At 37.3% G+C, this 24,285-nt stretch overlaps 1 protein-coding gene across 2 annotated transcripts in view; it reads left to right on the forward strand.

The window, feature by feature from the left end:
* Positions 1-5,930: 5,930 nt before the first annotated feature.
* The window catches only part of LOC121420214 (potassium voltage-gated channel subfamily KQT member 4-like), a 79,100-nt gene continuing 60,745 nt past the window's right edge, over positions 5,931-24,285 (forward strand). For both annotated transcript variants that reach the window (XM_041614778.1, XM_041614784.1), the window contains exons 1-2: positions 5,931-6,019; positions 23,045-23,086. The gene's annotated coding sequence lies outside the window, so the exon portion shown is untranslated. The remainder of the gene's footprint in view (positions 6,020-23,044; positions 23,087-24,285) is intronic.

The following is a 24,285-nucleotide window of genomic DNA, read 5'->3' on the forward strand; positions in this document are numbered from 1 at the left end:
TAACATGAATGGATGATGACCTGACACCACAAAATTAACACCAGTGCATTTACACAACGTGCATTATGTTATCTTCTGTGCACACTGGGTAACGCAACAGTTTTTTTTTCTGTTTATGTAGGCACATCACCACACCCCACCCCACCTGCTAGACAAGTAATATTGTGGAACAGTCCCACCCCACCCTACTCATCCCTTATCTAATGCTACCTCATGATATAAGCCTCTGGGCATAAAGCCATTAGGATAATTACCAAATTGGATAAATTCAACCATCATCTAACAACTTGATATTTGGTATTTGAAGTTGGGTCCTTTCCTTGTCAGGTCGATTGCCTTCCGTCTGCTGTAAACCGGGTTAATATCTGTAATATTCAAAAGATTTTTTGTTCATGACTAAATGATGAGAATTGCAGTCATGTTGTCATAAGGGTGCTTGAAAACCAATCCATTATGGTATAAATCTTTGAGTTTGAGTAAAGGGGGCATAATTATCAGATTTAAGGAAAATGTTATTTCTTATTTTGTAAAAAAATTAAATGAAACCGCATAAAATCCAGATTCCTTAACACACATTTAACTTCATTTACTCTGTGCTCTGGTTTTCTCAATCTTGCTAAGACAGGTTCTGCTTCTTTTGAACAACTGAAGTTGTTTCATTTTTATTTATGTACATTTTGTTATCTTTTTTCAGGGGCAGGGACTCCACATTATTTTAACATAGGTTTTGTGTTTGGGGAAAATGGCAGGGACTCGACATTATTTTGATTTAGGTTTTGTGTTTGGGGGGAAATGCTGGTACTTTGTAGGCTGCACAGAATAGGATCCAGAATGAGCAATAGGTAAGCAGCTGTAATGCTCCAATAATTCCACTAAAAAAGTGATGAGGATAGGGATATGTATTTACAAAATGAAACTAAAGAAATAAATCATTTCTTATTGTGAAAAGGTAGGGAAATGTACATACAGAGATAATAATAATAACAATGATAAAGATTGATTTATTAAGCGCATAAGAGACAGCTCTCTCTGTGCGCTTTACGTTGTACTATGTAAATAAATATAGTATAAAACAAAGTAAACTAGCTAAAAGTTATAAATTACAGATACATCATAAAAATAAAACCAAGCATTTGTCAATAGCATGTAAATATTCATTGATTATTTTAAATTTTGAATAAACTAGCAATATGTATGGAATTATTTCAACATTGTAATATAGAAGTAAGGAATAAAATAGAAGTAATGCATCATTTCTTTTAGTGTAACGAAAGACAAAAATCAATGGAAAAAATATATTTTAATATAATGGTATAGATAATGCTAATCATGCCCTCCCGATGACCATTACCATAGGGAGGGGGGGGGGGGCGAGCCTTGTTCCTTCAAAATTCAAACAAAGACTTCTGATTCATTTGTACGCTTAAAAAAGGTGGATGCAGTAACTTGGTTAGTCATCCAGTTCAGTCATTCAATTTGATTTATACCTAGGAAGGAAAAGTAAATACTTGGCATAGTTTGGACACTTTCAGGTAACACAACTGCTTTGCATTTTGCATCAGCTTGGATCAGTTGAGCAATGTGTGGATGATACATGTTACATAGGCCTGTATTCCGAACTCGGGTTTAAGTTAAACCTTGGTTTAAAGTTGTGGTTTAACTATGGAGGGCCAATTGGAGTACAAACCCCTGACAATATATATTCAATTTATCAACTCATTTGATTGTTCAAATTGTTCATAATTGTCTGGGAATGGTAACTGAAGTATTTATTCTTCGTTATGAAAGCAAAATGAAACAAAATAGTAAACATAAGAAATATACAATATAAACAGAATTTTTGAATTTGTGGCTCCCCATAATTTTAGCACAGAGTTAGACCGTGGTCTGAGTTATACCTGACTTCAGAATATGGACCATAGTCTTCAAGCAAAGAACCAAATTTGATACTTCAACAAATTACACCAGTTTTATAGAGTGAAGACTAGATTCCAAACTCTCTCTCTGTGTTAGATACAGCAACAGAACATGAGTGAATCTAGTCTCAGTACTTCAGACTCTGAATTGTTCATTGTACAAAAACCAAAGGCCTGCTTACTACATGTACATCCCACCCACCATACCACAGAACTTCATTCCTAGAATAAACCTGCCCTCTATAGTTCAACAACAGACAGTGTAACATCCAGGTGCTGTTTCTCGAAGCTCAAGATGAGGATCAGTAGAAAATCGTCTCCAATTTCATGAAAACCATCCAAGGGTTTTATCGAGCAAATTTCATTTCAGCTTGCGAAATCTAGCCTGCGTGTATGAACAAGAGGAGAGAGAGAACTCAAAAAGACACGTCAGCATTTGGTGATAATATAAGGGTTGCACGGCTCCAGTGAATCTCTTATGTCTTCAACATTTTTCGAGGATGTATTCAGGAATGTATTTGTAATTTGTTCTTCTTACATTTGGTTATTACTATTCAATGTTTAATTGATGGCTCATTGGAATAATGTTATAAATTTGCAATTCATCACTTAGGTTTGAAGTTAATTTGTTAACAATTGCAACAGCTATTATTTTTTTTACTGTAACGATATTGAAATTACCCTTATGGAAGTTGTAAGGTTTATTTTCTATTTGCCTTAAGTAATTTCAAGTAATTCAAATACAAAGGATAACAATGATTTCTGCTCTGATGCAACCACCATACTTATTCCAACCAATTAAGAGGGAAAAAATCAATAAAGTTTGCAGCAGTTCTTTTACTTCAGGGGGCAAAGTTTTACGTAATTTTTTTTTTCTAATTTGATGATTCAGTTTTATTGATTTCATACCCTGTGTCCTTCAGCCCACCAAAATTTTGACAATGACGGAAAGTTGATAACTTGGAAGTCATCAGAAAAGTGCGTCGTCATGTTGATTGGGGTTTCGAATCCTTCCAGCTACTATTATTGCGTTGAGAAAAACAGAAAGATGGGGGATATCTGAGCCTCGAGCCATGTTTTCCAAAATATATTTCGCTTTCCCATCCTATCCCCAGCACACCAAGAAAAATACACATCGTAGGTTACCCGGACCACATATTTCTCCGGCTAAACCCGACACTTCGATAAAAGCCAGCGTCATCTAACATTACAGCAGCGCCTTGCTGATGAACATTGCCAATAAAAGAAATACACATCTGATAGAGCTGTCACGGTACCCACCACCTTCCCCTTCCAAAGCTCTCTTAAATGAGTCATTGATTTTTCTTCCTCGTCTTTTTTTTTTTTTGCCAACACGGGGCAGCTGCGCAGAAACGGTGCCAGAAATCAATATTATCATTTCATGCGCTTCTGGCGTGAGTTAAGTCTGGCCGGGCATGAAGGACGACCATTCAATCCCCATTGAAATGTCAGCATTGATTGTTTTTTGTGCAAACGCATTATCTCCATCTCTCTCATTTTGGCCAGATTTTTTTTTTCTCCTCTCTCTCTCTCTTTCATCAAATGTCAATATCACATTACTTTAAACTCTTTGAAGTGTGATTTTGGTAATGACTATATGGCTTGTATGCATGAATAGGAGGAGCTGTATAATGTTCATTGCGTTTTCTCTGCTGACATGAATTGAAAATTACCAAAGGCCCCACAGGTGACATCTCCATTGCTGATTTATGGTTTCAGTACAGTGGGAATATACTGGTGTGTTGGCTCAGTTGGTAGAGCGTCCGTCTTACAATCGGAAGGTCAGGGTTCAAACCCTGGCCGTGTCAGACCAAAAGACGTTAAAAGATGGGAGTTGCTGCTACCCTGTTTGGCATTCAACGATTAAAGAGATAGAGCCTCATTGATCTGGTGCTGCTCAGCAGTCTCAGGGCCCACGATCAATTGGGCAAAGCAAATTTTCAGAGAATTTTTATTTCATGTCTATTTCGAACAATAAAATATGGATTTGGATATTATTTTTTTTTATTTTTCTGTGTTTTCTGTGTAATGTTGATTTGCTTTTCCGGCAAGTCACATGCTTACAATAAAGTGTGTATTGACTTTAGAATTTAATCAAATCAAAATTCCTTTGAAAATAACAGTAATAATCATCTTGAAGATGAATGTTTGATCTTACAAACATATCAAAAATATACATAACAATTATGTTGAATCCAATTGAATGTAAAAATTTGATTTTTGTGCAAAAATCGATAAAAACGGAGGGTATTAATAATCCACTAATATCGTCAGGGGATGTTTGTACACCCACTGGATGTACATAAAAAAAGTGATTTTGACAATGATAATGACTTAATCAACTTTAGCTCATACTTAGAATAACATATATGATTGAGACACATATTTTACTTTCCATATCAAGTAGTAATCTCTGTTTTAAAACATCATGCGCAACTGTATGAAACACCCCTTAGGATATAATTTTTTAAAAAAATCCAGTCACTCAAAAGGAAAGATTTTTTTCAAAGGACTATGATAGTACAATACAATAAATTGTAAATTAATATAATGGTCAAATGTTTATTTAAACCATGCATAAGAATTTTTTTTTATTTGAACGTGTGGAAGCTGCCCCCTTTTTCCCTTTTTTAGAATTTTGTTTTTACAAAACTTGATGACAGTTATTTCCAGCTGCTGAGGATTGATTGATTGATTTTAATCGCACACATATACAGTATATATATATATATATATATGTATATGTGCACATCATTTTCATCATTACATAACATTTATATTAGTATAATCATTCATATTATAAATATTTATATATATATCTATATGTATGTCTTTGTATATATGTATACATACATGCATACATACATACATGATTAGTTCATCTCTGTCTTTAAACTCTTCAGAAATCAAGAGTGCAGGAAGGTATGATTGGAAGTAGTATATCCAAATGCTATACATGAATCCATATATGTATATTTTTAACAACTATTTTGCTGTTTGTTTGTTGGTATGTAAGCCAGTTGATCTTATGTTTAATTGTCTGCAGTAATTCCCTATACACAGAGCAAACTATCTACTTCAAACACTGAACAAGTTATATTGCATTAAAGGCCACCAATGCATATTTCGATGTGGAATTGGTTTATCAAAATGCACCTGTTTTCTTACAATGATTTAATTAGTTGCTGAATCAATGATTTTAATTGCAGATACAGAAAAATGCTAATTTATTTTTACCCTTATGTACACTGAACAAGTTCATATCAGCATTAGATATCTGATACTCCATATGACATGCTGTAAATACATTATGTGGTCGTGGTGAGTAGGCTAAAATAGAATTGATATGTCAGTCAATCATAACACTATAGTCTGCTAAGAGCAAAAAGGGCATTAAACATATTACTTTATACAGAACAAATGCCCTTTTGACTTTTGATAGGCTTGACTGGTGTCACTGAGAAAAATAGTGTGAGATCTTTATCAACTATGGTTGGCCATTTGATGCCACTGGCAGTGGCGGACCATGACCCGGAAGAGACAAAGCATTAGAGGGGCACTGTATTGTTTGTGAACAATACTGTGCCCCTCCAATGCTTTGTATTGTCCGGTTCATGGTCCACCACTGACCACTGGTCTACAATTTGAAGTTGAAATTCATTCATTCATTGGTTACTTTTACCTGTTAACGAGGGGATTCTGTAACTCCATACATTGTACAGTGGCTGCACAGTAGCAGTTAGGATTGACTCGAATATGCACTGATTTTGATCCTATTTTTGTTTCTATTGGTGCTCATATGGCTTTAGAGGCTTAGTTATACTTAAATAGTGCACTTCAAAAACCTTACAGAGGGTTAAAACCACTTATATCACTTGTCATTGTAATGTTGAAAATCAGGACGGCTCTAAACATGAGCGAAATTGACAAAAATCAATGAAATGCATAGGAGTTGCTTTGTCGATATCCATTTCCATAGTTACCATTTTCATTCATAACTGTTTTCATATGTTGCAGGTAGACATCTGGGATTGACCGAAGACCCGATCTGTTGACTGTACCGATCTACAGGACTCCCAACTGTAAGTTTTGATTGATTGATGGTAATTGACTCTTGACATGGTCTGAGGTATGCGTAGAAATAAGATAACCGGTCCAGACGGTGTGGAGTACCGGTCAGATAGAGCTTTATTTGCATCGCGAGTGTGTGCGAGCAGATCGATTACATGGGCGAAATACCCGGTGGTCCGTACTTTCAGTGCACGCGGTGAAGCTCTGTCCACACGCGGTAAAGAAAATGTGATTAACCACCACCACCTCATATATGGAATAGACTGTGTTCACATGTACAGTAAATAAAACAATGAATACTCAGTGATTTTACATGTACATGTATGATTGCAGGATATGATGCTGTTCTCACACGCAGTAACCAATCTCTGATAGAATCACCTTTTGTGTTCATATTCTCCCCTTTGAAGGGACACCTATAAAGTATAATGAAAGGAGTATTGTAAAGCCCTAGAAGTTCGAAGAAATGCTTCTATTTCCATAATTTAAATAGAAACAAAGACATAATTATAGGCATTTGTATAGCGCCATCTATCTAGAAATAATTTATTCTGAGACATATTGTTATTATCATTATCACCCGGCTTTAGCTCGAGCTGCCTTTTAGTGCATTCAGGGAATTAATCCTGCAGGGTACCCATTCACTTCACCTGGGTCGAGTGCAGCACAGTGTGGATCAATTTCTTACTGAAGGAAAACATGCCATGGCGAGGATTTGAACCCACGACCCTCTGTTTGAAAGGCAAGAGTCAGAACCACTAGACAAACGACGCACCTACATACTGCTATTTGGGAATAAGAAGTGACCCTATGTAAAAGCGGAAGCATCATGGTGTAGCGGTTCTGACTCTCACCCTGAAGTCAAAGGGTCATGTGTTCGATTCCCTCAGCGGCCTAGCTTCCTTTTGCATGGTGTCCATTGAACTTTGCCACCCTCCACCCAGGTGTTAACTGGGTACACTGGAGGAGGCAAAAACCTTGATATTATACCTAGTAGTTTGTAAATTCTTGTTGGAATGCTCCCCAGGGAGTGGATAATTTCCATGCATAGCGTGCAAACAAGACAGGATCTCCTTAAAGATACCCCATTCTGATGTATTAAGTGTATATAAAAGGGTAATTGCGTGACCATACAAATCAAACCACACTGAAGTACATGTCAGTATCTGTCTATAGTAAATTAGTATAGGAACACTTGCAAATATTTTGCCCTATTCTTGTTTTCATTATGTATTTTGAAAAAGGGAGCTGCTGTTTTCTGTGCATATTGATTTCCAAATGTGAGGAATTTGTGTATCATAATCTGATGTCTGTTTACAGAGACTAGTACCTTGTTTATCATATATCCGTGGATATGTCAATTATCGGTATCAGAACGCAAAACGACATCTTTTGTCGAAGCATGGGATGCTAATTAGACCTTCAATTTTTCATACTCCTGGAGTGATGAGCTCTCTACAAATAGCAGTCATTTTTCCATTGAAGGATAAATTAGTCAAATTTAGACTGATTTTGAGGTCACTGATGTAATTATTGCTGAAGCTATCTCCCCATTTAAAATCTGCCGTATTTGATTTATAGAAGGAAGAGCGTGGAATGTCATGTCCTGTTTTTCTAATTGTTGTCCTCGTGTTTTTCTTCCATTGTTGTAGTAAGCATTGGAAACCAGTAGCCAATAATGATTTTTTTCTTGTCCACTTTTGATTTCTTGTTTTTGTGCTTTCTTTTTTTCTCCTCTTCTTTTCATTCTATTTTTACCTCTCCTCCTCCTAGTCCATTTCTCTGAATTTTTATTTAATATCGCCTTTCTTCTCCTTATTTCTTTTTGATATTTTTCCTCATCTGTTTTGAGGAAGAATGAATAGTGAGAAAAGTAAAGATAGTGGTATTGAAACACATCAATCACTCTAGTAATGATAAGATAACTAGCACAAGGAATGAATTAAATGAAATTCTTTGAATCACCCATTTGGGCAGAAGAGAAGGCACTCGACGGTATGAGAATAACGTTTGAGGAGAGTACCAAACACTTCAGTTTTACTCCCACGACCCGTCATGGTTAGCAATGAAGTGAAATGTTTGCTTAAATTGGTTCACTGAGAGGATTTCGTTGTTGAAAACATCACAGGAGAAAAATGTTTGCAAGCGTGGTTTGGATTGACTCTTACCTTGAAGTATTTTGAATGAAATCATGATAAATAAAAACAATTTTGTGAATTTTTAATACTGTAAAGAAATGCACAAATAAATGTAATCAACTAACTCCTAACATGCCATTCTCCCAGGATCCTGTTGCACAGAAGTGACCTTTATGGTAACTACCATGGTAACAATGATCAACAGCCAATCAGAATCTAGGATTTCATGCAAGATACCATTGGATGGCAAATGCAACGGGCCCCAGATGCACACAAAATGATACACATAAATACCTCAATTCTTCTTGTTATTTTAGAGTTACCCAACACTTTGAAAGTATACAAATTAGCCTTTCTTTCCCAGAGGAAGTACAGATCTAAACCATTCCTTCTTCTAACTATATATCTTTGGTTGGTACTCCTGAACTAAAGGTGAAGAACTTTAAAGAATCTAGGCTTCCTGATCCTGGTTTGTTCTTGATATCATTCAGTAATCTGAAAGTTTGTGATGGGGATTATAATCTAATGTGGCAGACATGTGGTGTTCTATTTCTTGCTAAGCTCTGCGTACAAACAAAGGATTTTCCCAGGAAAGACGGCGAGTGGAGAGCCTCCCGTTCTCCCACCTGCTTCCTCTCGGGGAACTGGTGCAGAAAATTCAAGTGCATCTGCCTAGCAAATTGGAATTGAGCTTTATGCGACGTGGTTGTGCATGGACCCGGCAAAGTGCCAAGATGCGGTCCGATCGAGCGTGCGAGTTAGGCCCATCGCTTAGTGGAAATTAATTTAGCTTGCTTATCATTGGCACGTTCATTCACACCTGGCGAGGTTTGTAGGCAGTCAATCAAAAGAAACATATAGCTGCTCTTATACTCTTCGATTAGGCCCCTTTATCCCCTTTTCCAAGATATATAGAATGTAGAATGTATAGAAGGAATTTGAATGACGACATACGGCCTATGTGTGCCAACACTGCTTCATCAAACTAGAGTGGTGCCCTATTTGATGCGTGACTACATGCTGATGTACGAACTAGTACACAGCAAAAACTGTGGTGCTAACCGGTGTAGATAGAGGACCACACCACTTATTTTACACCGTTGTTAAATTGGTGGTGTTAGTTTTACACCTATAGGAGTTATTACAACACCTTTTGTTGTTACATTTACACTCTTTGGTGTTATGTTTAATCTCTAGGGTGTAATTTTAAAACCTCAGGGTGTGGTCCTCTATTAACACCAATTGGTGTCAGTTTTAACACTGCAATTTTTACAGTGTATAGGTTATCATGTATATTTTCAATATGTGATTTTGAAGGGTTTTAGGAAAAGTCTGGATATAAAGAACCTCTGTTTAATTTGTATTCAATTTAAAGCATTGTCTTCATATGCAAGAAGGATGTGAGGGGGATGTCCAGAATGAAATGAAAAGGCTGAAGTGATGTGAAATAGGATTTACTTAAAACAGCTCAAATATCCTTATTTTTTTGCATTCTCAATAAAAACTATTATAAAGAAATAAATGATGCATTTATTCCCAACCATCCCAAACCTCAAATTTAGGGCATTAAAACCCCACCCACCGAAAAAAAACACATTGATGGCTTAATGTTTCTGCAGCCAAGCTCGCTGTGATAATGATAACAATTTTCTGAATGTTACCGTATGTACATGCACAGTATGTTGTGAATTTTCATCTGTAACGCCTCCATGCCTTCCAAAACGCAATCAATGAGGCCTTTCCCCCTTCCTTCTACATGTTTGGGAGTGGGCTGATGTATGGTTTTATGGTTCACCCTTTTTGGGTCGATAAGAGGAAATTAAAGAACAAACCCTGCATCATGTTGAATGGGTTTGGGATTTAAGAGAAGGATGGGGATGTCTAGACAGAATCAATGCAAATTTTATTCTCAAATCTAAGGGTGTGTTTATGCTTCCATTGTGAGGACAGAATCAGCGATTTCAAAAGTCAATTCAAAACGCCGATCGTATACGTGGTTCTGGGAGTGCTGTTTATGCTTAACTTTTCAGAGCAAATCATGATCTCCAGCTGGCTTCGCATCGTAAAGCGAGGTCAAATTGGGCGCGCCTTTTTTCGAAAGTTTTTTTATTCCGATTGTTGTTATTACGTGGAGATAACATGGAGCAATACAACTGTATTTGCCCGCGGATTTTCATCTCACCGGAAGGATGTACCAAATGACGTCATTTAAACACATTTACGATCGTGGTTCTGTTTATACTTCCCCAGACAGCCTGATTCTGGTCAAACGACGTTTACAAACGCACCTTTTTGTGAGTTTACGATCGGCGTTTTGAAACAGCGTTTAAATGAAAGTAAGCATGGACGCAACCGTGTTTTGGACCAATCACGTTTGGAAACGCTGATTCTGGCCTGAAAAGTGGAAGCATAAACACTGCCTAAGTCAGTGGAAAAGGAGCAGTAACTTGGGTTATTCAGAACAAGCGTCTGGGAATGAATATTAGAGCTTTTCTCTTACAAAGAGTTATGATTAATGTGATCGACCGCACCTACAGAAATCCATAAATGTCATCATTTTTCACACAGGAATTTTTTACAACATCTTTAAGAAAAAACAAAGAAAAGCACACTGAATTGCGAAGACAATGACGCATACATATATGTATATCATAATAAGAAAACATTCTGAACAGACATGCATTCAAGATATTGTTCAGGGCCCCATTTCATAAAAAAACCCATTATGTTAACTTGCATGGAATCCTTGATTTTGATTGGCTGGTGATCAGCGTTACCATGGTAGTTACCATAATAGTAACTTTTATGCAATGGGGCCCAGGTTTGTTTGCTTTGCATAGTTTTGATCGATTGATTGATTGATTACGTGGTAGCTGGATTTCCATAGTTGTGACTGATTAATAACCGTTTTATAATGAAATTTTAACATTCATGTCCAAATATGTCATGATTCCTTAATAATTATTATGTTGTATTATATGATACATTTCCATCGGGTAATTTTCAAAGTATATACAGCTAAATATTGCATTGCCAATTTGAATAGATGATAATTTATAAAGCACTTATTTTCTTGAATGAAATATACAGATGTAGTCATAAATCCAGTGTTTAGAAATTGACCTTGACTTGGGTGTATATAATGAATCTGTTGTTGCCAGCTTAATACAATGGAATCAATAATTCATCAAATTAATCAAAACCTTGTTTAGCCTTGAATCATCGTGTGCTTATTGGCACCGATGATGATGCATGCATGCACATGACACCAGTTTATGGTGGGATACTTTAGGGTTGTCATGATCGTTAGTAGTACTAATTAGTTTTAATTGATTTCATTACACTGCTTCCTGCCTTCATGCAATTCGATCAAGATTTTTATTTTTAAACAGTAATTTACCCCATCTGTTTTTTGTTTTAAGCCCTGTGTATTTTCACAACCTTCCACGGTGCTATAAAGTCACAGCAAGTTATCCTGAGCTAATAAATTCTTGCATAAACATGAAAGGCTTGATATTTCTGTTTTAGTAACTTGTTAATTAGCTTTCTAGGCCTTAAAATTATCTTGAATACAAATGACTGGTCTTAAACTAGTAACCATGCTGAATATATTTTCCTACGGACCTTGGATTTGTCTGCTTCACTTTGGGTCCATTTACGATAAATTCAAGAATTTCCCTGTTACGGAAATCAAATTCTGATCATGTATTGAGTTGGACCAACAAATTGCTGTTATGCAAACTGTTGATCTGACGGAAAAATACAATTGTAGCAACTGTTGAATCGGCAGCACCCCATTCGCTGGGTTAAACTGTGGATGGAAAGTGAGAATGGTAGCTTAATTTGCCTCTGGCATTCCAAAACACCATCTCCCCAGTGAGAAAAGCCTAGTGTGCGTTGGAGATTGAACAAAACGAAGGAGATATCAAATTATCCATTAAGTTGAATTGAGAGATACTCTACCGGGTAGTCAAAAGGTCATAATGGTGGGAGAAAATAAATAGAGAAAGAAAGATAGAGAGAGTGGGAGGGAGAGAGGAAAGAAAAAGGAGAAAGAGAAGAGAAAAGAAGAGAAGACATGAGAGAAGGGGAGAAGGAGAGAGGAAGTACCCACCGAAATTCTCTTGATTTTTTGTTATCTAAATTGTTATGCTATCTACTGAAGAATGACCTTTGGGGTAGTTGTTTAATAATTTATTTTGACAATTTTAGACAACCATGCTTAATCTATTGAAGATTAAATATTTGAAATAAAACTTTCTTGTTCTTGTTAAAACTGTTCAACAATTACTCTCAAATTCATAGCAAAAAGGATTGCATATGAATTTGAAAGTATTTTTTACCGTGTAAGAAAGAAATGGAGTGTGTGTGTGTGTGTATTTGAGTTTTGTCAGACGTGTATCAATCAGGTATGATTATTTACGTCTGGGACCGACCTTTAACGTCACCATCCGAAAGACGTGATCAGGGCTCGAACCTCTGCATCAATTTGTAACTTCCCCACAGCTTGGATTACAGGCGCACGCCACAACGCCCAGTTGTTGGAGTTGAGGTATAGTGACTGACAACAGAGGGAGCTAAAGAGCATAGGAAAATGAAAGACAGGGAACACAGTCCAAATTAGAGTTAGAGACAGAGAAAAGACAAGGTGGAAGACGAAAAGACAGAGATGGAGAAGAATGCTGCAACACACAGATATAGATACATAGACACGGGCGAATTAGAATGAGACTAAAAAAAGCTTACTGTTAAAACCATGTTTCTACATCAACAGGGTCACAGAGGGAGGGTTGTGGAAGGAAATTTGGAGAGAGAGAATGATGAACATAAAGAGAAATAGAGTAGGATAGTAGATGAGAAGAGTTGTTTAAACAGACAAAGGAGATAGAAAGAGGGGATGAGGGAGAGAGAGAGAGAGTAGAGCTGATAAAAGAGGAGGATGGCGGAGGGGTCATGTGAATTAGTGGCCCAAATTGTTTATTCGAAGATGAGACCAAAAGTGGAGAGAAATTTTCCTCCGAAAGAATAACACGAGGTAGTGCTGCAGGTGAGAAGAGATGCATTATGGGTGATCTATACCACTTGTCATTACACCGATCCATAAATTAGTCTTGGATTTCAGTCTCCAGGTATCATCCAACACCTGCTATAACTCTGCATAGCGCTATTGATGATAATGCTTTGCAGTGAACTACATCTGCAAAAAGTGCTTAGAAATGTCTGATGTATGAAGTGCTATTAAAAACGGAATATTATTATCATTATTGTGGGTCAGCACGCTTGTTACATGTAATTATACAGACTAATGACAGAACATTATCCTTGAATACATGTTTCATTGTTTGAAGTAACCCTCAAAGTCATCAAGCATTGATCACATGTATGTCCATGAAATTGTACCTTAGATCAGATGTTAATTACACACTTCTCGAAATATTCACACTATTTGCATGTTCAGGATCCAAATTTTGGGAACATATATAAGTGTATAGGACAAGTGAATTTTACTTGAATTGCAGTTCACCGAGAATTCAAATATGAGAAGCTCCCTGAAATATTTTATTCATAAGACTCTAGTCATCAATAAATATTGTCATGATCCATTGCATGGCCCAAAGGTAGCTGCTGGCTCCTCCTGAATATCCTACAGGTACCTCTACTGGTTTCCATCATTAAAGAAAGGAAGATGATGAGGAAATTCTGTTGGTTTTTAACTTGACACAATTGTTTTTTATGCACACTGACTAGAATTCAGAAGAATGACTGAATTCTGTTCACGTGATGTTTTGGATGTCCACATAATGAGGAGCTTTGGCAAATGCAACAGGGACGAATTCTGCAATGTGATAAATCTATTGAAAATGCAAGTCAAATCACAAAGGAAAGCTCATAGGTTATTGTCGAAAGTTGGTGGACCGGGACAGATCGTCTTAAGCTTTGGACCGGACAAAAATTGCAGACATGTCATTTGTCCAGAGCAGGGGCAGCGGGGGGTGGGGGGAGGGGGGGGGCTGGGGGTATAGGTATAGGCCCCCCCCCACTTTTTTCCAAAACCATGTACAAAAATGTAAAAATGACCATATGATTGATTTTTTGCATGATTTACTGATTTTCGACAAATACTGCATGTCATGAAGGGCTCTTGGCAACAGATTATCTGCATTCTAAAATACACCAGACGGTGGACTGTACCGTTTCCAGAAGAAGAAGAAGGAGTCTACGTAGTGGTTGCAAAAACTCCCTAATATCAATGACATGGATGGGGGAAGATGTCATAGATCAAATGAGAATTTGACAATAATGTGCCAGTTAACATTGCGATTGCAGGGGTTGGATAAACCATATGTATATTATCAAACAAAATATTTTATTTTTTATTGACTAAGTAATGTATCCAGTGATTTCCGTTTTGAAATCATAGTTTTCAGTCTTGAAAAATGAATGCATTATGCCGTGTTGAGGGGAAAACTATCCAAGTGGGGCGGGCCCATGATTTTGGCTTTCTTTACCATCTATAAGGAAACTCCCACCATGATGCAAAATTGGTTAAAAGAATAAAGTAAAGAATAGTTTTAATTTTGTAACGTCACATGCAAACAGCTGCCACCCAATATGTCATGTAGTATAAAGTCCATAAATTCACATTTTTCATTGGCTCATGATGAGTGGAAACGATACACTCATGCAAAGTGTGCATGAAATAATGTGACCGATGGTATATTTGAATTCACAGGTGAAACCATATTTCACTTTTCTCTTACATTTTGTGAAGGTGACAGCAACAAAAATAAAGCTTTACAAAATTGTTAACTCTTTTGGGCTTGATCTTACTTTAGCTGAAACACAATGTGTACACTTTTCTCTCAATGCCCTGTCGCATCGTTCCGTGCAAGCCTTGTGTGTGACTTGCTGGTTAACTATTTTTGCTACCCGCAGGTCGCCCGCATTGACAATATCGCGCACACATGTTGCCTGTAGGAGCGCACACAACTTTAATTTGCCCGCAGAAAAGTTTTGAACATGCTTAAAACTTGTCCAGGGTGAGTTGCGGGTGATTAGTTACATGCAGAACACCAGTAGGAGACCTGGAAGTCACACGCAGGTAACCTGATTAAAGTACGCAGTTTTCCCACGGATCTCTGGTTATACGCTAGAAATACAGGCATTCTGCATGCAAAGTACAGGTTAATTACTTCCAAGGAACGTTCATGAAACTTCCAACATACGTATAGCTGGTGAGTTCTGCGGGCAAAGAACAAGCAAATCGTGTGCATGTTGAGGGCGAATTACTGTCTTTTTCTGGTTGCGGCCAAGATAATTACGTTCGTTGAGCTCCTCTGCTAATCATTAAGGTGATATCACTAGGGCACATATATCGCCAGCAACTTACACTGAAGCTTGCATGCACCACCCTCGCGCCTTGCCCGCTGGCCATACACAATGCACGCAAGTCGACAGTAAATTAGACGCGTCCTGCATGCAGAACTTGTGAAAACTCTTGTTTGCCCACAGAATTTTTTTGCGTTTGGAAAATATCTGTCTGCAACTCACCCGCAAGGTTTGCCCGGGACGATGTGACAGGGCCTGTATTCTCTCTCTTTCACCAACTTTAGTCAAGATGAAGTTTCCTTTACCTTTTTTTTAATGGGGGGGGGGTACTTGTATTGCAGTTTAATTTCCCTACAAGGATTTGGATGTAAAATTACTGCATAATTCAGAAATTTTCACAACTATCCACTCAATTATAAAACATACAATTCTATAAAAAACAAAAACAAAACTCTTTACTCAATTATATATAAAAAATGCCCCAGCAGTACAGTCTATATTCTTATAATCTTTGATATGATTTTTTACTCTATATGCATGATCAGCTCTATAGAATTGTGCAGTTGTACAACATGGATAATTTAATTTAGAAGATTGACTGAAAATAAGGTGATGAAAAGATGTCCATGCTGTGACACAGTTCTGGGGATGCAACGTTGCTAAGCTCCGTGAAAGTATGTAACTGAGACCCGCGACGACAAACAAAGCGAGATAGTCAATGCAGAATATGTTGATACAGTATCGTTGTACATAGGAAAATCAGGCTATGATAACATCAGTTTGATGTCATATATCGTCCATCATCGTTGATGTTCTTATTAGTAACATGTTTCGTCGATATATCATGCATTAAAGGGAAGGGGTGAGTCTAACGAGCATGTTCTGAGTGCCTGAAGGCTGTTTCACTTTACACTCCTAAAGCACTTAAAAATTAAAAAGTGTGGTGTTAACCAGTGTGCATTCAGATCACACATCAGTCATTTTACTCCAGTGTTACATTTACAAAGTTCAACAGACGTGGGTATAATTGCAACACCTTTGGTTGTTACTTTTACACTCTCTGGTGTTATGTTCAAACTGTTGTGTATGTTAACACCTCAGTCTGCAGTCATCTAGGGACACCAATTGGTGTCAGTGTTACCTCCCCAGTTCTTGCAAGGCATGATTGCAAGGTTCCTAAAGAAATAAACCTCATATATTGGCGATATGTAAGACTCTCGCTGTATTAGTCCCTTGATTTTAACAGATACTCAATTCTCTTGTATTATCCAGTTTAAAGGTGCGGGTATGCTAGATGTATTTTGCACATTTTGTAGTGACTTTTAAATTCTAGATTTGTCAACTGTCGTCAATATGCTGAGCAAATTACATTTGTTAGCATTTAAAGAAAGTGTGTTTCATCATCAAATGGTGGCCTGGCCTACAAATTCGGAATGCAAGAACTTCCGTCACACAAGGTGCGTAAGGGGATGTTACAGGATGCATATATAGAACACAGTGCAAGACACCGATATAGAGTTACATTAAACTAATTGTGATGTCAGAGACTGACTTTAAGCAGTGTTTTCTCTTTTTTTCCCCTTGTCAGGGGGACGTCATTCATGTTTGAAGCACCATTAGATAGGTGACTGACAGTGTTGCCAATTTGGGTGACAACCAAGCAGCCAAGCTTGAGAAGGGTTTTAGTCGGGCGGGATGAATTAATGTGTGTGCTTAAGGATACTGTTCCCGTCCCGATGCAGGGAGGGAGACAGGCCCAGAGGGGCCAACGAATGATAAGGAGGGAAGGTTGAATGTCTTCGCCGAGGAGGAGGATGGTTGGTTGGTGTTTCTGACCAATAACAAGGAACTGGTGTAGATAAACACTAAACTTCCGGGAGAGAGAGAGGGAGGGAGGGTTTTAACATGATGACGTTAATCATTAGATGAAGTAGAGGGTAGAATTCCACTGAACCCGTTATTTCTGCCTGATAAGAAGAAACCGGGGCAATATTTGTTTGACGTTTGCATATTGCGATGGTAGCATGTGAAAATATTTCTAAAATCTGGTGATATGCATGATTTCCAAAAATATCTTGACATATAATCATCACCACGGCATTAAAATAAATAACAAAAGAGTATGATGCTGAGAGCAACACCAGAGAGTGTGCATGGAGTTTGATTGTAACACCAAATAGTGTTAAGATGTGCTTTGATTTACATTGTTGGTGTCAAATTATCACCATGGATTTAGCTCTAATAAAATGCTTGATGTGGTCATCTCATAACACTGCATTGTACATTTCAAACAACTGTTTTTGAAGACTGTTGTCTGTATGTATCTCCAATATATTATTGTCACAGTTGGTTTGTGAAGAAGGGAATGAGGTTTAGTTTGCATGGGATGATGCTCATTTTATGTGCTTTATTGACATAATCTTGTAAAACTACTTATGCACAGAACACTCTTCCTCTACTTGGTTTATTTTTGCCAGTTGACTTCAAGCAAGGTATGCACAAGTGAAGAAACGTCAGAGTATCCGAATGTCTCTGAACTCTATTTTAAGGGCTGGTGAATGAAAGTCTCATAAACCTGAGATGCTGATGAATAATGTTAAGAGTGCAGTATGATGACTTAATCTGTGTACCACGAGGATTGCCTTACATGTACCCTGTGGATGTCACGTTGGAAGATGTGTGCAGCATCCACTTCCGCTTCGAGTGACTTCTTGTGTATAGTTCCGCTGAGCAGGGATTTACGTGGAGACGGAAGTATGTTTTGTGTCCGAATTGTTTGTGTTGAACCATTTCTTTTCCAAAAGAACTAATTGTAACAAGAGGCTACAGGTGGAATTTCCATGTGCTGGAAGTTGTACCTCATCTGTAATTGAGACCCCACTGAGTCTGTTTCCCCTGCTGTCTGAATACAAAACAACTAATCTGGGAAGCGTTTCATCAATAATTTCATCCGACAAGTTGTCAGATCTGACATCTTTCCTTGATTTTGATTGGCTGAGATGCACTGTTCCTATGGAAACTGTCGGATAAACTGGTACTTGTCGGATAAAATGTCCGACAAGTCCTTTCATGAAACGCCCCCGGTCCCTAATCAGACTCTCTTCAGAGTGGCCAATGTCACTCCTTCTTGAGTGAGATTTGCATCTTTTTCTAGTGGAAATGACTTTAAAAAGGAGCGATAATGCACTCTAAGATTCATAAGAATTTCACTCCAAAGGGTCTGAAGCCTAGTATCGTTCAGTATGTCTATTAGTTAGAAATTCCTGTCAACCACATTTTCTTCTTACTTCTCTTCATTCTACATCTACTTCTTTCTATGTCATTCCCAAATTCAGAAAACAGGTTGGCTTTAATTCTTTTCAATCTCTTGCCCCATGTTTTTGTAAACCTAATTTGCATTCCGACTCTTTAACAGCACTCTGGAAAAGCTGCTACATAAATCAAATTATCAATATAATAATGAACTACATGACGTAAGAACCAACTTCAGAAAGTAAAATATCTAACCAGAAATCAATGACTGTCTCATCTCATTTCTCCTCAGAGGAGTTGAGGGAGACTTCAACCGTGCACTTTTACCTTGAATGAAAGGAATATGGATGGGAAAATAAAAGTTTGATCACCCGAGATGAAAAAGATGTTATAGTCCTGTGGGTGAGGCACTTAACATTCATAGAAGTAAAAGATGAATATTGTTATTCCATTGCTCAATGGAACTGTATCTTGGAGTAGTGTCAATATGTACCAGACAGAAATCTTGCCCGCCTGTCTCCCGCGCATATCGGTCAAATCCTCATTTCCAATATTCGGCAGACCTCACTTGATACTGCCACGGCCACGATATCAAGGTATATGCTCCTGAGTGTCAATTTGCTGGGAGTTGGTGGAAACCGAAGACAGAAAAAGGATAGGGAAAAGAAGATGAAAGAAAAAGAATATTAGGTGGTGTGCCTCGGGCAATGCTGGGAAGATCCTCTAAGATTCTCATATTGCAGACATGAAATATTGATAACAGTCTATTGCCCTTTACACAGATAAAATGCCATTGTGCCACGCTCAAAAGCAGGCTTGTGGAACAGACAACACAATGGATGAAAAAGAGGAGTGGTCCTCAAGCAATAGCGAAAGTGCATTCCGCAGTGAAAAATGAAAAGCCCTCGTAGACTCTTGCATGTATTTGTAAAAGAATACTCTGCAGCAATATTAGAATCTTTGTGCAGATATTTTTTCAGAGATCATTATAATAATAATTTAGGATTCATGAGGCAATGGTTATCTAGATGCCTATTCATTGATGCACTATATATTACACTGGCTTCAGCAATAGCTGTTAAAGATGCTTGGTGCATTCATGGAATTAATCCTGCAGGGGCCCATTCGCCTCACCTGGGTTGAGTGTACTGCAATTTGAATCAATATATTGCTTGAAGAGCAAATTTTGCCCGGGATTCGGACCTGCGACCCTCTGTTTCAAAGCCAATTCAGAACCACCAGACTTGAACAAATTCAAATCCACTGCTTTTCAAAGTTTCAGAGCCTCTTGTAGAGCCTGTTTTCAGAGCTGTCTTACAATTTTATGCCAGTGTAAATGAATAAATATCATTGTGGAATGATGCACAAACCGTCCATTTCATGAATATTGCTGTTGTGATTTTGCCATTATGTTCATTGCCATGGTATTGGTAATCAATATATCACTGTATCTATGCCAGTTACCCTACTGGCAAAGTTAACATAATCAATAATCATGATTTTAAAATGAAACGAGCCAAGGGCATTGTAATAATGAAAAGTTATTGTTGAGTGACTGTTGCAATAGCAACAGCAGTTCTCAGGGTATATTAGAACCAAATATCTTACAAAGCTATTGGCGACAACACCCATTATAAATCAGTACTATTGGTGCAGAGTCAAAGCCTTGTCCTTAATTTTGGTGACTGACACAGCATTTGCTCCTGCAACCATTGCTCCGGTCTTAATATCTCAAAATCTATAGGGTTTATAGTAGTAGAGTTTTTTATTCAGAATAAAATAAAGATAAGGATTAGGATTTATTTAGTTTTGGAGGTTAGGATTTAAGTTTTCCATCAGAACAAAAGTCACCAGAGGAAATGTTCAGAACCAGAATTTTAACCTTCACATATGATAGAGCATCTCTACAGTGCCTTATACAATGGTAAAAAGTAATGAATACTGCTTGTTACTGGAGTTACTTTCTCATCTTCGTCTCATACAGCCAGCTGTACATGGGCACTCGGTGAATTAGTTTTGCTTACGGCATGATTGTGCATTAGCACATACAATTATAACATTTATAGATTCCAGAACATGGCGGTTTGGTTGTGCGTGGGATCTGATCGCGGTGTATAAGTCATCCATGCATGTTTTAACCCCTCTCCTACCGGATTCTCTAAATCCCTTGGGTACTGATACAGTGATCACCAAGTTGCGATAGTCCATAGGTTAATTCCTCCGATAAGGGGTTGATCAATGGGAACGCCTGAAAGCGGTGAGAGGAGCGATGCAAATGATTATGTGATTTCCCTGCGGTTATTAAGATATTCATATCCAAGGACCATGAATGTTTCAGAACATTTATCAGAGGCTCTCATCATACATGCCCTGCTAGCCACTTGATGTATGCTCCCAGCAAAGCTTGTTTGCCGATGCAATCCGTGCGTGGGCAGATAAAGGTCATAAAAATTGTAATTGCAAAACATACCGGTATGAATACTCGATTCCTGCTCATAAATTGAATGCAATCATTGATTGATATATTCATTGAGGCAACATTCTTTAGAATCCATATGGATAGCATCTTCCCCAATGGGGTATGAAGGTTAAGTGTGTGCATGTGGGGAGTCATTGAGCCCGCTTCAACTGTGCTTTAAAAAGGCAGAGTCGCGAGGCGTGGGTGCTCCTGCGACAATAGCACCTACGCTAATTTCTCTCAAGATTATTGGCAGGGGTTGGAGTCATGACAGGGTTTTTGTTTAAGAATGCTGCAAGGACTATGAATTAGGTTAGAGTTAGGTTTGGAATTGTGTTTAACTTCATAATTGTTGATTTTCAGTAAGAGCAACTGTCACAGGAGCGAATGTTGTGGACTGTTTTCATATCAGCTCTAGATAGCTAACATTCAGAACCAAAAGAAATTCCAAAATGTGATAAAGTTGTTTTTGCAATATCTCCCTCAAAGAAATTTCATAAACCTTCATTCGAGCAATCTATGTGATATCACTTGACCATTGTATACAAGTTCAATACACTATTTCTACATCAGCATTAGATAGCAGATAATAAGTACTTTAATGAATGTTCACATTTTTCCTTCAAGTTTAGATCGCATACCCTTCCATTTTGGTTATTACAAGTTTGATGTGAACAGGTGTTTTTATACACTGGTTTAAGATAGTTAGCAGTTTGAAGTCATTTGTTTACTCTTTCATTTGTGTACTCCCCTTAAACATTCGATACAAGTTTTGAATAATAATATATTCCCCATTCTTTTCAATATATAATTTTATCAGAGAAAGCTCCGGCAAATATCTTGCTTTTAGTGATGCTACATCACTTTGTCGTTTTTATTTGTGTAACGTATATGGTAGTAATGCAAGCACTGTTAACTTTATTTTTCTTTCTTGGTTAGTCTTCAGTAGGAGACACTATGACTTAAGCTATGTTGTACTATGAAGCGAATTGTATTTTTCTTCAGAATGTTTTAAGATGAGAATGCAATGTGATTTGTTTCTATTGATTTGAAATACTCAGATGTGCTGCCAAAAAACTTCGTACAAAAGGCAATGCCATAATATACCCTTATATCATATTGTTACATTTTCTCTTATCTATGACAACATCCATGGCTTAGAAACATCTCCGAGAATCACCCGAGAGTCTTGAGTTAGAGACTAAGCTGTCCAATCCCTTGGCACCTTTCGCCCAAAGCTGATACTCCCACGCACAGTTCACACCAAAAGCATGGCAATCCAACTTGTCTTAGCTCTACTCACTAACGCTAGCTCAATTAGCCGCCAAATAACACCGTCATAGACATTCAATCTGAGACTACTTTCGGGCCTAGCCTCACGTCCAGACCCTTCACTGGATAACTATTGCCAATGAGTGTTCGATGTTCGGTACCCGGACATCGAAAGAGTAAAGTCTATAAATTAGTTGCCAATTGATTAGTTTTACGTGTAGTTTGGCCTAACGAAACCTGATTATTGTGTTTCATAACACCCTATAGTATACAACTTTACTCTTTAAACCTTTTCTGAAGAATATATTTCATTGGTTCGAGAATTATTCATAGATCATTACAGTGGTCACTGCTGGTCAGAAACGTCCAGTTTTTGTCTCCTGAACCCCCCCCCCCTGTGGGTAAGATGTGGGGAAATTTTTCCAACCATCTCTATAAATTTGTAGGTGAAAACCTTGGTTAGCTAATATGGATATGTGTACAGCAATCACAGATTATTTTCTAGCATAAAAACTTTTTTAAAAGCACGGGTGTGATTTGTTGGCAGAACATTGTTGATATGATTTATGCTTTCTTTAATTTTGCAGGCCAGATCAGACCAGGAAATTCAATACTGCATAGAAGTCAAGGTAAGTTTTTTTTTTCTTTTTAATAAAGTTCACAGTTTGATGGCTTTCTCCTGCATATCAATATCTAAGTTTAACAATTATATTTTTTGCACTTAAAGAAAAGTCTTTATTCCAGTGTTGTGGAAAGCTTATTCTGTAAATATAAAACATTTGTTCAGCATTAATTTCAGCCAATTTTGTTTGAAGTGGGGTAACCCTCCATCATGAAACTCACAAAAATATGAGAATTTTATTCCTGACAAAGGCATGATTGATGTCTTAGAAGTGTCCTTTGGCCATTTACACCAGTTCCTTGGTAAGATGTAGCTAGTTCATCATTCATTTTCTTCCAACACCAAATAAAATCATCTGTCAAATTTATCAGTAGACTTTGCTTTCTTCCAAAGATCCTATACCATCCTGATCTATTATGCAGATAATCATTTTAATGTGTTAAGTTTTATTTTGAAATATATGTGATGCAGTCAGTCCGGAAATACAGTCGGAAAATCAGTTTGTAATGGAGTCTCAAAACAACATTTTTTTTTAGAAAATGAAGGACATTAAGATTTTTGTTTGTTTAAATAATGATTACATTATTACGAAGAATATGGTATGCCCTGATTTTTGAATAATTTTAAAACATGTTAGAACAAAAAATGGAAAACAATACTCCTCAAAATTTTTTAAAAATATAAAGCATATTTATGCAATATGTTAATTATGCAACTCAATGCTTCATAGTTACAATACGAAGAATAGATTAAGATTTAAACCTTTAGGATTTACATTTGAAATTTAACAGATTTGAATTTAAATCATTTTAGATTTAAAAGTTATTCCTGAAGATTGGAAATTAATCCAATATTCTGGTGATCAATATTCACAGCCAATCTGGATTCATTTTCAACCCTTGAGGTTTGGAGTGTATTTTTCGATAGCTTGAATGTTCGTACAAACCGTAAACTGACATTGTCCGTTCCATCTGCTTTTCTTTAAAGATGCATGCAGTACCGTTCCCTTTAAAATGGACATGTAGAAAAGTATCTTAACCACAGAATCAATAATATCTTACAAGTCAACAAAATACGTCTTTTAGGGCACAGTCTCGGCTTTCGATGCAGATTTTCAGCCAGGATTGAGGGAAGATAAAATCTCTAAAATGTTCTTTTTTGCTTCTGAGAAATCTTCTTTGTGCCTGAGGGTTGGTTGGGGTTGCA

The sequence above is a fragment of the Lytechinus variegatus genome, chromosome 1 (genome assembly GCF_018143015.1).
Source record: "Lytechinus variegatus isolate NC3 chromosome 1, Lvar_3.0, whole genome shotgun sequence".
Taxonomy (NCBI): domain Eukaryota; kingdom Metazoa; phylum Echinodermata; class Echinoidea; order Temnopleuroida; family Toxopneustidae; genus Lytechinus; species Lytechinus variegatus.